Source organism: Seriola lalandi, unplaced genomic scaffold (assembly GCF_002814215.2).
Source record: "Seriola lalandi dorsalis isolate HSWRI2012SDOR001 ecotype SW California unplaced genomic scaffold, Sedor1 jcf7180002054919, whole genome shotgun sequence".
Lineage (NCBI taxonomy): Eukaryota > Metazoa > Chordata > Actinopteri > Carangiformes > Carangidae > Seriola > Seriola lalandi.
The window spans coordinates 575288-588811 of record NW_019525471.1 but is presented as its reverse complement, the minus strand read 5'-3'; positions in this window follow the sequence as shown (position 1 = coordinate 588811).

Genomic DNA, 13524 nt, shown 5'->3' with positions numbered 1-13524 from the left:
AAATAGCTCCCTTAAGCTGGCCATAAAAACCAAAAAAATTAAAAACTAAAACAAAACTAAAAGACCCTAAATTGCATACAAACGGTGAAAGGGACTGTGGAACTGGATGATAATTCTTTATTTGTTCATACTAAAAACATTGTAGATAGAAATGTTATTCATTTTTAATATATCAAATATAGATTGTAGCAGATTGAAGGAGAAATACTTTGTATGCAACCTTAAAAAAGATATAAGTGCTAAATGTGTGTTGTTATTGCTTTCCACCACTTCCTACAGATCTGATACTGAAGTGTTTCACTGTTGCAATACATGGACATTGTGAAACAATCTGAAACATGTCCAGATTGCAGTAATAGTATTAAAAGTTCAGAGGACCGTTGAGAACAAAATGACAAACAAGGAAAGGGGGAGGTGAAGCATAAAGAAGGTGAGGTGTGTGTGCTATCAGATGAACAAAGAGCACAGGGGGAGACATCAGCACTGTACATCTCTGCCAGGGTGTTATGGGAAAATATTCTAGGCTTTCAGTTACAGACAATAACAGCTTAGAAATTGTTAAACATTGTCTCTGATAGCAACTGGCATCTGCAAACAGATCAGATGTGAGTTGCTATTGAGATCTGAGGGAAACATGAAACCGCCAGAGAAGCAGAAGCATTCAGAAGAGGTTTGTTTGCATTAAGTTTTGCTGAGACTATACGGTATCTGCTATTCCGGGTTACATGTTTTATTACATATACTGTACGTTTTATGGGTTTTAACACAACTGCAAACATCAGGTGTTCTGAATAGATAATTGGAATATTCTTTTACAAAATTAAATGTGAAGAGGAATGGAAATACTGACCAAGCCTGCCCTGCTGTCTTTGTCCCCAGCACCTGAACTCTGTGCATTCCTCACAAAGGGAACCACTGGGACGTGATAAACCTGTTACAGTTGAACAAAAAGATCACAATACTTTCTTCATTTTTATCTGTATTCCCACGGTACATGACCCTCAGTCAGATGGAGGTGCAGAGAAGAACATATGCAGGCATCTATAACGTCACACTTTAACAATAATTTAACTAACCTAGTGGAAATTACCATTAGACACATGAAAATATTTACATTATGTCAACTTATGGAAGAAATCTGTAAATGCCTTTTATTTTAAATATCATCAAGAGCAATATTATTGCTCTTATTTTGGACCAAATAAATCAAGATGAGCCACAAAAGAGAATTCATCAATACTTTATTTACATATTTTATTACATAAATTAATATTTTAGATAGCTTAAGTCCTCAAACCTGTAGTGAGGTGTGCTCTATGTCTGTACTATAGTTCCTGATCATTAAGTACAATCCTTTGAAAGAGAAGCACGGGTCTATGCTGCATATCTGCCTTTCTTTTTCAAACTATTCTACTTGTTTCTAAGACTACGGACACCACTGAGGACATTATGGTCATGTCCTTAGTGTTTTTGTCTGGGAAAATAACACAGCACCTTTAGCTGTTTGTAGGTAGTTTTGTTAGCGCTGGGGATTTATTGCAAATATTTGCATGCATGGAAATGTGTGAATACTGGCTCATTCCAGTTTTCACACATTAACACACACAGGTCAAATCCAAAATTCAATACATTTACATTTGACTACTTGACGCCAAAAAAGCTAGCAAAATTATAATTCACATAATTCACAATTTTAGAAAAAACATAACTGAACAGTTGAATATGAAATATCCAAATATGATAATTTTTCAATAAACTTTCCTTTTGGTGTCTGGGATAGAGGTACTTAGACTTATTATTTCTAAAAGAGGACCCTGGTTATTAGCTGCCTAATTTTAATTGGGTATTGGATATAACAAACTATATTTCTTCATGTTTTAGAGTAAATTTTTTAATACTTTCAATACACTCCGCATGTTTTTTCATACTTCTTTGTCATCATATTTCTTAATTGTCAAGTAGTGATGCAATCTGGTGAGTTGATTGCTGGAGTTATCTCAGACATGTTGGGAATGCAGAGGATTAGAAGAGGATGAATATTTATTTGCCGTATTAATGAAAAATAATAATAAAAATGGCCAAACTGGCCACTTATTTACACACGTACCGTAACTTCAAAAACTCATAGCACAATACATCATAATTTTGGGAGGTGAAAACTGCATTTGAAGTAAGATTTGTTTCCTCCACATTTAGTGCTGTTGGCACCAAACCATAGCAACATGCATCTACATGGACTGACACCTGGATATGGTTCAAAACCACTAGGGAACCACAGCCAGTCAGGTACAGAGACAGAGGAACAGATAACAATACACACTGCAGTCTATTCAGAAGTATAGACTGCAAAATGCTGGCTGCATGCAGATTAAACTAAGATAAAGGAAAAATACAAAATAAAGTGCTGACCACAGGTGTGAACAAAGCACCATTTTCAAAAACATTTCCAAATGGGGGACTCTATGGATCTTTGGGGAACTTTTTGAAGATCTTACTCCTTCCCAACTACAAACCCAAAGATAAATGGGATCTTTTATCAGTTTAGAAGTATAATTGTACAACTGGAGTCCCAACATCAATGCGGGCTTTAGATTCTAAGAACTGCAACCTTAAGTTCACAGGCTTTACGGAATTTATCTGATCATGACGCCCTGAATTGCAAACACAGCTTATCATTGCCATCGTTCACATTTTGGTTAAGATCCTCATGAAGCTTTAGAGAGTGTGAGAAAGTACTCCAGCTTATTTGAAGTTATAAAACTGTTTACAAACTTTATAAAGCTTTGATAAAAACCACTTTTATTTGATCATAATGTCTGAAGTTTATCCTGGATCTCAGTCAAACTCAGAATAAACTATTTTTTTAATAACAAACATATGAGTAGCCCTGTGTAAATCTACCAGGGTGTAGCAATCAGAAGCACTTGTGTATAAGATTTTTACTCAGTGGCACAAACGAGTAATCACTGTTGAGAAAAGTTTGAATCTTCGGTATCTAATAACAAGGATTAGGTCACAAGGCATTTAACAGTCACCAGTGTTTCCTGTCCAACAAGCCTCTGGTATGTATCAGGGTTTTGTGCTCCAGCAACAAAAGAGGTTAACATGATCACTTTGCTGTTGAATTGAAAGTACAGGATCAGGTGAGTGGCTGAAATAGTCCAAGGGATGGTTAAAAGTGAGTATGTGGCAGGTTTCAAGTGAATGAACATATGATATTATCAGTAATATACAATGAAGCGTCATCGGCAAATACTGGAACATTTTGGCCGATAAAACATTCTTCCTTGTGATTAACGTCATTTAGTTAAGTTGTTGTACTAAAGTTAGCGTAGCTTAGCTCATACCTACCACCCTGTCACAGTTAAATTTGCTGATGTACTAATTTGCAACAGAAAAAGTGTTAATGAATGTAAAGTCTCAGAATGTTCACACTAAACATATCTGTCTTAATATTTTGTTATATTGTTTGAATGGTTATGTTTGCAACTCAAAGGAAGGGAAAGATCACAGTCTGGGTTAGATATAGAAAAATAGAAATATGGAAAAAATATTTCAATATTTTACCAGAGGTGGAGTCTATCCTTAACCTTAACTAAACTGATTCAGTAGTTTTAATTTCTTATTTTCTAATTTAACACCAAGCAGGACACAGGACACAAACCTTGTTTGCAGTGTCAAAGTGCTGCCCTTTTTCAACCTCCACTTTTAGCCTCAAACCTATGATTTCTATGCATTTCAAGAATATAACACTTGGATGTGAAAAAAGAGTTGCCAGCGAATATACAATAATCCAGGCAGCAATCTCACGTCCACAAACATGTATTTGGCAAAGCCATTTAGTAGCATATAAACTGTCAGACAGGGTTGCATACCTGTCACCAAAACATCCTATGTGCCTCATCCCTGACACTCAGGGTCACAGCACGGTTGGATGTGATGTTTGGATGAGATTCTAATTTTGGGATCAGGGCTTAATGAGGGGACGAGAAAAACAACCTGCTGGTGAGAACGAGGGGGACGGCCCCAGAGATGAGGCGTACGGGGAATCGATACAAAGGACAGCTTAGAGGACCTCTGATGTCATCCCAGCACCAACAGAGTGGCTCATTGAAACTAAAGTGCCTCTGCTGTGTTGCTTTTGTTTGATTCTTGTCAAGCCCGTCCCTCTCCTATAATAATGAGCCCTTTGACATGTGATTAACTTCGTTGTGGCTTTTATTTTTCATTTTCTTGCAAGTGTTTGTTTTAATAGCAGGCCTCATTTCATACGCTATTAGGCAGCCTAGCTTTCTCTTTGTTAAAACATGTCTACATGACTTTTGTTGAGTGTTAAATTTCATCCTTTGAAATACATGTTTTATAAAAAAAATGACCTCAAACTCAAGGTCCACTTACTAGCTTTTATTCCACAACTTTCACCACATCTCAGTGTCCTCATCAGTGGATGGAGATTTAATCTTAAAATGAGAGAGCAATGAGAAATCTGAGTTGACTGGGTGAGCATCTCCTGATGAAGATTGTGAGATATGGTTGAAAGCTCTGGGAAAGAAACTAGTAAGTGTAAGTAAGTTTCTGTTTTTTGTTATACTGCATAATTCTACCAGTCTTTTTATCTGTTAGTTTGAATGATCAAATACCAGACTTTCTAATGCCACTGTGAAGAATTATTGTAATTAGCCTTTAGCCTATTGAGCTAATAAACTAATGTGTGTTTCCTGTTTTCCCTCTGAATAGAAGGATTTAGTTTTCATCCTGAAATTTGACAGATTTGTCTTTCCCCCAAGACATGGCTTTGATCCTCTCAGGTAGGCAGGAGGTCCACGAGTCCTCAAAGGGATGACCGCCCCCTGATGGGAGAATTGTTTTTACCCCAGCTGTGATTTGCTTGTGCTGCAACATCTAATTCCTAATACTATTTTGTCAAATCAATGCCTGGACTTTTTCTTATTAAGGCCAGCCTGGTTTCCTATAGCAAGTAGGGTGCTTTAACCCCCCGATGAGGGCAGCAAGCTGAGGCTGCCCCTTACAACAAAACAACACACCACTCCACAGCAGCATGACACTTCCTCGACCAACAAATGAGATGAAAGCTTTAAACCATGAAAATAGTGGTTTGAAAGGCTTCTGAAGCTCCGCTACCCTACTAGCACAGAATAAAGATGGGCTGTCTACCTGCAACAAAAGCCGAACACAACAGGGAAAAACATCAAAGCGTGATTTCTTCAGGGAAAAAACACCTATTTGTTAGGAGGAGCCCACTGAGAAAAATGCAGGTGAATTTTCAGGTAATAGCACATTGCTGTTAAACACTACAGTTTATTTGTTTCTAACTTTTCCACTGTGATACCTTTAATTAGAGAGTGTTTAATAAAGTTTCGCCTCCTACAGTGTTGCTGCTTTGTTACAGTTTCTGCTTTTAGCAGTGGCCTCAAAATGTGTCAATGTTTTACATTTAGAATATTTTTTTTAGATAAATGAGACAAACAAAAAAATTAAAAAAATAAATAAACGAAAAACACATCCTGCACATTTACAGAGCAAACTATTTTAATTTACAATATGTGTGTACTGTTTGTAGCACAAAGCACTATATATTTATATAATTTAACCGATCTGGTGAGGTTCACATTGATGTTGACATCTGGCATAATGTGTTTTAGCCTCAAATGTGTCGATGGGAATGAGGTGATTTTTGACAACAGCAGAGTTTTTGTTCTCTGTCCACAGGTGGATTTACCTGACTGCGTGCAATATGATCGCTCTTTGATCTGAGAAGGACTACAAGGAACAAGCTTAGGTTAATAAGGTGTGAAATTCCTTCAACAAGGACCTTTTTGTGGCACTCTGAATAAGCGCTACTCCTTAAAGAAACTGTCTTTGACAGTCATTCATTCAAGGTCAAAGCATTATAAGTGTAGATACTTATAAAGTTATGAATCCTTTTGTATTGGAAATTGTCTTTGTGGTGTGTTTGACCCCCCTCTAATTCTTATTGGTTTCCTGCTGGAAAACCCAGAGACATTTAAAATAATGACTGGTGGTAAGTTCATTTTAAAATGCAGAGCAAAACAATCAAAACCACTTAACCTGATCCTTTGCATGAAAAATGAATGTGGTTGCATTTCAATACAATAAAACATGTTCTACTGTTATGCACAAACTATTCTCTTATCTTTCACTTAAACTATGACTTTCACTTCCATACACTGTAACCCCATGATTTACTTTCTTCTTATTTTTGAAACACCAACAAAGCACATTCACAAATTCATATAATGCTATAGCATGTGCACATAGGCTATATACAGAGGAAGAGAATCTTGATATCAGTGCATAGTTGTTTGGGGCACATTGGCCATGCATTCCTAGCACAGGAAAGCAGATATTTGTTATATTAAGGAGTTCCAAAATGCCATGTTCATGATCTCACTGTGAAATTCCAATGGTTTAGGAATAAACTGCCTTAGGTAATCAGATTTTGCCATGCACCTGAATGTTTATTAAATGGGCTGCAGTGAAGTGTGGGAGTCAGAATGCAGCACATTCCCCAGTTTAAGTAGTGTATAGGCGTGTCAGTGGAGGCATGTGATAACAACAATAAAACAATGATAATCTCAATTAGAAATCCACATTTACTTAAACATAACTTAACATTCAAAGATGATTCGAGTTTACTGCTCAAACTGCAGCCCCATTTTAAATATTCTCCGTAGTTCAATTTATCGTTTAAGCGTTGCACCCTAAGCATTCATGTCCTCAGTGTCCTCAGTTATTTCCTGACTAAATTCTGCTGAACACTGATGAACAGTAATTGCCATCCATCTCAATACATACGATGTCATGACATGGCAGTACGTGTACAAATGCGGAATGCGCTTTTTGAGTTTGCAGGCGACACATGCTCAAGAGATCCCAATCATGAATAATTTACAGCTGCGAGAGTAATGATGGCAGATAAAACTTTATGTGAGTAATTGCGTAAGTAGATTCATCAGCATTAGGACAATGTGTGGGGTAATTCTCATCATTTTCTACATCAAAATGTGGCAAAAGTATGCAGCCGCACGAGAGTGTTAAGAAGGAAATCACTCACGACCCCCTTTTTTTTTTTTTCTTTGCTCCTGCATATCCAAGCAACAGCTGACTTATGCCAGTTTGACAGCTATTGTGAACAGATCTCGAAACGTGAGAAAGGTTGTTCCAATTTTCTTTTTTCTTTTTTTTCTTTTTTTATATCCGTGGGCGACATTTAATTCACACTCTCAACTCCCAGCATGCCTGTATTCCTTCCACCTGACTGTGCTCTTTGGGCAGCCCTCTGAGCCTAAGTGACTGGATATTGGTTTGGGCACCCTTTCTAGGGGCTCTATTTTCTAGCTGATTGACTCTGAAAAACAAAACATCGGAATCCCCAGCTGTTTCCCCTGTGTTTGAGGAAGGGTCGTTGAGACCCGGGGAGTCCTGAGCGATTGTATGCATGTCACGCTGGGCATTAAGGGTCGTGGGAGGAGCAGGATGTTAACAGGTGGAGCTGGATGGGGCAGATCTGTCAGAGCTGTCAGTGTCATTTCAAGGACTCAGAGCTTGCTCCAACGGCTTACACTTATGTTCAGATGATAAAAATAGTAATTAATTATTTTATTATTACTGTAGTGTTTAAGGTTGTTTACACTGAAACAAGGAGGAACGAGACTAAGCTGAAGCTGATAGGGCTGCCATTACTTTTGCAAGTATCTGAGGGAGCACTTTATATTACAGCCCTTGATTTACAGTGTAATTTTGTTCAATGACTCATGTACCAATGAAATACTTATGGGTTCCTACTGGTAATTTAAGGTTGGTACACTAGGGGAAAACAAGGCTATGAGGAACAATACAATATACCCAATAACCCAATGTTTTATTTGTTCTTCAATAACCCATCCAACTGAAGATCAATAGATTTTCCCAAAGCCTCTTGCACTACGTAAGTATACCAAATCAGTTTCGGTGGCATATTGTTAGTGTGATATAAAGTTTGTTATAACATTATTATTTTTAGGTTCTGCAAAACATCAGCGTTACTAACATAATTTTACAGTTGTAGTATTGGTATTGTATTGCGTACAAGTAAAAATTCGATTTGATGATGACGACAGAAAAAAGTTAAGGCATCACCAAAGTTATTGTAATTCAACCTGAGTTGTATGTTGTATGAGATGAATGTCAGTTTGATGGCAATCCATCCAACATCCGTCCAGACATTTCACTTAAAACTACAGATCTCAGTTTTATGGCAGTGCGGCAGGGTTCATCATCACATTCACCGTCTGTACCAAATATTCCATTCCACAGAGTAAATATTTCTCAGGATGAATTGAAAACATTGACATGTAGTTGGCACTAGATGGGAGGTGAGGGGATCACCAAAGTTATTAGAATTCATCCTATGCTGATGATGGATGTCTGTAAAAAAACAAAACAAAAAAAAACCAAATTGCAATCCATCACATATTTGTTGAGATGTTGTAGTCTTGACCAAAGTGGTGGGCCAACAGATCATAGAGTGACAACAAACCAACACTGTCATCCACAGTGTCAAAGGGCTAACAGAGCTAGAAACAATGCAACCCCTTTTCCTGGCAGTGTTATACAGTGTATCACAAGCTATCTCTGAAAATCAGTATTTGCCAGTCAAAAGGAATCAGACTGACAGAGAAATTTACAGACCATTACTCACCACCACCTCTGTTCTGTCAACAAGCCTATAGTGACGGATGAATGCTACACTTTTTCCCAACAAAACAAGCCAATTTGTCTCCGTCAGTCAGAAGTTTTGTTAATCTTCGAGATCTGTGACTAGTCAACTTGTCAAGTCAGGCCTGTGCAGTTTTCACAGGAAGGTTTTATTTTAATCTCAATCATTGCACCAACAGATATACATAAATGCATTAGCAAATAAAGAATATTCAACGGCTTTTCTGTTCGTTTTAGCAGTTTTAGCAATCCATTCAAATTAATTCATCTTCTTAATGAGCTCCCCTCTCCTCCTCATTTTGGAAGAAATGAGCAATGCCATGAGCAATGGCAGCGGTTCCATCATGCTTCACTGCGACTGGCTGCAGATACGGACCACCACCCACATTAGCACGCAGGTAATTATTTGGATTTCTGCGAGCAGGTGGTGATGGAAGCAGGAGAGTCCGTGATCAGACTCCAGAGTATCTCTAGATAAACATCAGGGGCTCGGAGACACACTGACACCAGCCCCTGCAACACTCACCGGGAGCCCCCATATCATTCAACAACCACACAGTCATTACACACTGCATGCCGTATAGAAGATATAGGCTAAGGGGCTGGTGAAAATGCTGTACTCTGCTCTGGGTTATGGCTTGTACCAGCATAGAAACAATATGGTTACTTGCAAATGAGACAACATTAATGGAAAAGGGGAAAGTAATATGGTTTGATGGTTAAAAGAGGTAGACTGTTCTTGACAACATGTTTAACGGTGAGTTTAGATCTGAAAGTACACATGCAAGGGCAATGGATTTTATGGGCAGTTTATAATATATTTTTTAAAAACCATAAAAGAATAGGCTTTATTTTTTTTATGATGATGAGTTGGACCATTTGTAAAAATATAGGCATATTTGCCATGATGAAGTTTTACATCTGATTTTGTTGGTAAGATTTAATTTAAAGCTGCTTGAATCGATAATTTTTAAATGAAATGACTTCATGTAAAGTGAAAGGAGTCACTCGGGCTGGCAAAACCACAGAGAACTCTTCTCAGCTCCAAGGATTGTTTTAGTGTCTTTTAGCTCATTGTTTTGGTTTCACACTCTGCAACGTTACGGTTTTGATTCAGTCTCGCCACCCTTATCAACCTTGGTCCCAGCTGCAGCAGGCAGCTGTTTGCAGCAAAAAAAAAAAAAAGCTACTGTACACTACCTCCCCAGCACCAAACAACGAAACAGACAAAGTTAGCGGCTAGCTAGTAAACACAGTGAAGCATTTAGCAGCTGCCTTCCCTCAGGAGTTTGACAGAACAGAGCTAATAGAGAGAATAATCAATGAGCTCATAAAAAAGTGAGCAAACTAGTCAGTGGCAAGAATTTTTTTGAAATGAACTCAACAAAACAATCAACTAAGTGAGAAGTAATTTTCTCCTCTACCAGATTAGCCACTGTTAGCTAGCATGCTCATCATATTGCCAAACAGCTTTTTGCACTACCCCCACCTAGCCGTACAAAGCAATGCAAGAGTAGGTTTCATTTGTAGTAAGATAATTTACTTAATTATTTTATTCAAGGTTAGGGTAAAATTAGGTATAACCTTAACAACTTTGTTAAGATCACAACTTGAATTCTCAATATATCATGAGAACAGATGAATTTGCTTTTTGTACCAATATGTAGCCCACAAATGTTTCTGACCTAGCTCCTAAAGGAATTTTGTAAACTACTCTGACATTTTCCTACTTGTTTTCATGGCCAAAAAGTTATCTTTAAAACAGTTTGTGATGAGTCCAGCCACTTAAGGAGCTGAAACATTGTCGCTGTGGCTTGCTGGCAGATGTTGTACATACGTGACGAATCCATCTCCACCTTAATCATCTCATCTCCTGTCTCTCTCTCCTCCTGGCTGTTTCTGCTTTTGTATGGAGGTTTCAAGTCATCACAGATAAGGAACGTTTTCACACTGTTAATCAGATCATCCTGACGATGTGCTCCCCTGAAACATGCATAGTTTGGCATGGTGTTTTCCTGTGAGACATTCACCTCAGATCTAATCCCCTCAAGCTCTCCACTCCACAGGACTGATGGGCGATGGCAGGCAGCTGTGGATGAGTTACTATGCAAAGATTATGATTGGATGATGCAATGTTGGAGAACAGGGCTCAGGGCAGAGGTGCGTACTGGCAAAATGTCCAAAGAAACTTTAGTTTTCTTACAAAGTCACATCACAACATTATAATCTTGCAGTCGTCGATTTCCATTTCCATTTAAACTTGATTAATCCAGAGAAAGTTTGCTTGTGTTTGCTTTTTCCAGTGCAGCCTGCTTCATATTCATGCATTTGAGTAAAGTTGGGGGATCAGCGCTTTGCTCAAAGGCACAACTCGACTACGGGGACATGACATCACATAAAATCAATAGACCTCTGCTGACATCATGAAATGCTCAAAATGATGCTTTAATGCCAGTATAACTCTAGACTGTTGACAGAATATTTATAAAAAAGTTTGAAACAACAATAAGAAAAAAACACACAAATAAAATAGTTGAATAGTTTTGTCTTTGCAGCAAAGAAGGACGGCTTCAATCACCCAGGGATGTATGAAAATGGCTCCTTCAGGGCACCGGTCCTCCATCTTTGCCGGCAGTCATTAATTAGATCTAATCAACACCGCAGGGAAAAGTTACTGTCAAGACTAATTAGCCAAAATGGAGCTTCTGTAATGGGAAACAAATGAACAACAACAGTTAACTGTAGCAGCCTGCTCCATGCTCTATGACTCATTCAGTCTCAGCGGGAGAGATTTTTTGGAGCAGCACCGTTCAGAATTATATTAGCACTTGATTACTGTTTTGAGGAAATGTCTGCACGTTAGACATGCTAATAGGTTTCTAAAGACAGAATGGTATTGAATGGGTTTGTCTGTATCTGTTTTTTTTTTTAGAGGTTTGGATTTGCAGCTATGTTTTTTGCCACTGTGCTGTAGTAAAAGTTAATTCTCACCAGATGATACATTCACACAAACAAACACACACACACACACACATACACACACACACACACACACGCACACCTCTGCCAGGTTGCCTATTGTAAAAGCACCATGCAGGCTCCCCTCCAACCCCAGGCCTCAGAGGTCATGAGAAATGTTGACTTAATCTTTTCTTCGTCCCAACACTACCTCTGAGAGTCAAGGCAGGGAGTAGAAAAAAAGGAACCTTTGTTTCTCCCACAGCGCTGCTAACAAAAGGGGTTAGGATTGGGAAAAGAGTACACACACACCACCTGCAATTAAGAGCTTAGAGTTCGTCCTCTCAGCACAAAACCCCTCTGCGACCCAGGAGAGGAAAGGAAATGTCAAGATTAGGTGGGAAGTACTACGAGGGTATTAGAAAACCTGTGAGAATGAAGACGTTTGTCACAGAATATTACTTACAGGATGCTGGAGGACAGTCACCTTATACCCTGTGGAAGAGTAATTGTGGAGGTTTTGATTTGAACTAGTGGCTATTGATGACAATTAAGCGCTTTAACGACTTGGGTTGGAGGTTTGCACCACGGTCACACACATCAATGAACAAGCCTCTGTTTGGTCGCCCATATGTTGGATTGAGTAATTAATACATGGACATCTGCTGAGGAAGTGGAAGGTGTTAAATTGTCACGAGAACCACAAAGGCAGTGATGACATTTAAAAAACAGTCAGCACTGAGATTTTAAACAGTCCGTTTAATTTACAGTAAAATGTCTGAAAGGAAATGGGAAGTGTTGGCCTTGCGAAACCAAAAAGTTGTCTCTGCTGAAACATTTCAGTCATCTGAACTTTACTGAAAATGCCAACTTCATTAAAACAAAATTGGGTCAAATGCACTGAGTGCAAATTAAAATCAACCAAAGGAGATGAGATGATTGTAATTAACATCTCTTCAATCAAGCAGGAGTGAGGGAATTATAGCTTCATGTTTTAGATTTATTGCTGAACTCTAAAGACCTTCTCAGGTGATACTAAAAGACCATTTTAAATAAAGAAATATCAAGTAGACGCACTTGTGGACCTTTTGGAGAAAAAAACAGTTTGATAACTTCACAACTTTGTAATCAGACCACACTTCTCTGGGCGCACAGTTTTATTATCAATTTTATTCAATTCTCATCAAAAGTCATTTCTGTGATGATTTTGTGCATTAAAAACACAAAGAAATAGGAGCGTATACACAAATATCTTTGCATTTTAAAAACATTTTTAAAAACTTAACAACCACATATCACCACTTTCCCTCTTATTCAAATATGTGGTAAATATATGGACAACATATCGTAATTTACATGTTGTACAAATATGAAAAAAATGTTTGGTGGCTGTACTATACGTTTTGTTTGTTTGTTTACTTGTCTGCAGGATACTGAAAAGAGTTAACACAGATCGGTCACGGTTTGTGTGCCGATCTGGATTCAGCTGCAGATTTGCGAAATTTGGAAAGATTTTGCTATTTTTTGAATGAACCTCTTCACCAACCTGTATGGAAAAAAACATCCAATAAGTGTCATGTTGTTTTAGATGAAGATCTAAATGGTAAAGAAAATTTCAGCATTTTTCTTAATGATAAAATAACACATCTAGAGGTTTGTGTAGCATTATAGCAGAAATACGTGCTTTCATACATCTCAATGAGATATTTATTTCATTTATAGGCTTTTTGTACAGAAACAGAAGCGGCTTTTCTCGAGTTGCAGGAGGGTGATGCTGAAGCTGTTTTCCTCTCAGTTCTGGATTATTGGGGGGGGGGGGGGGGGGGG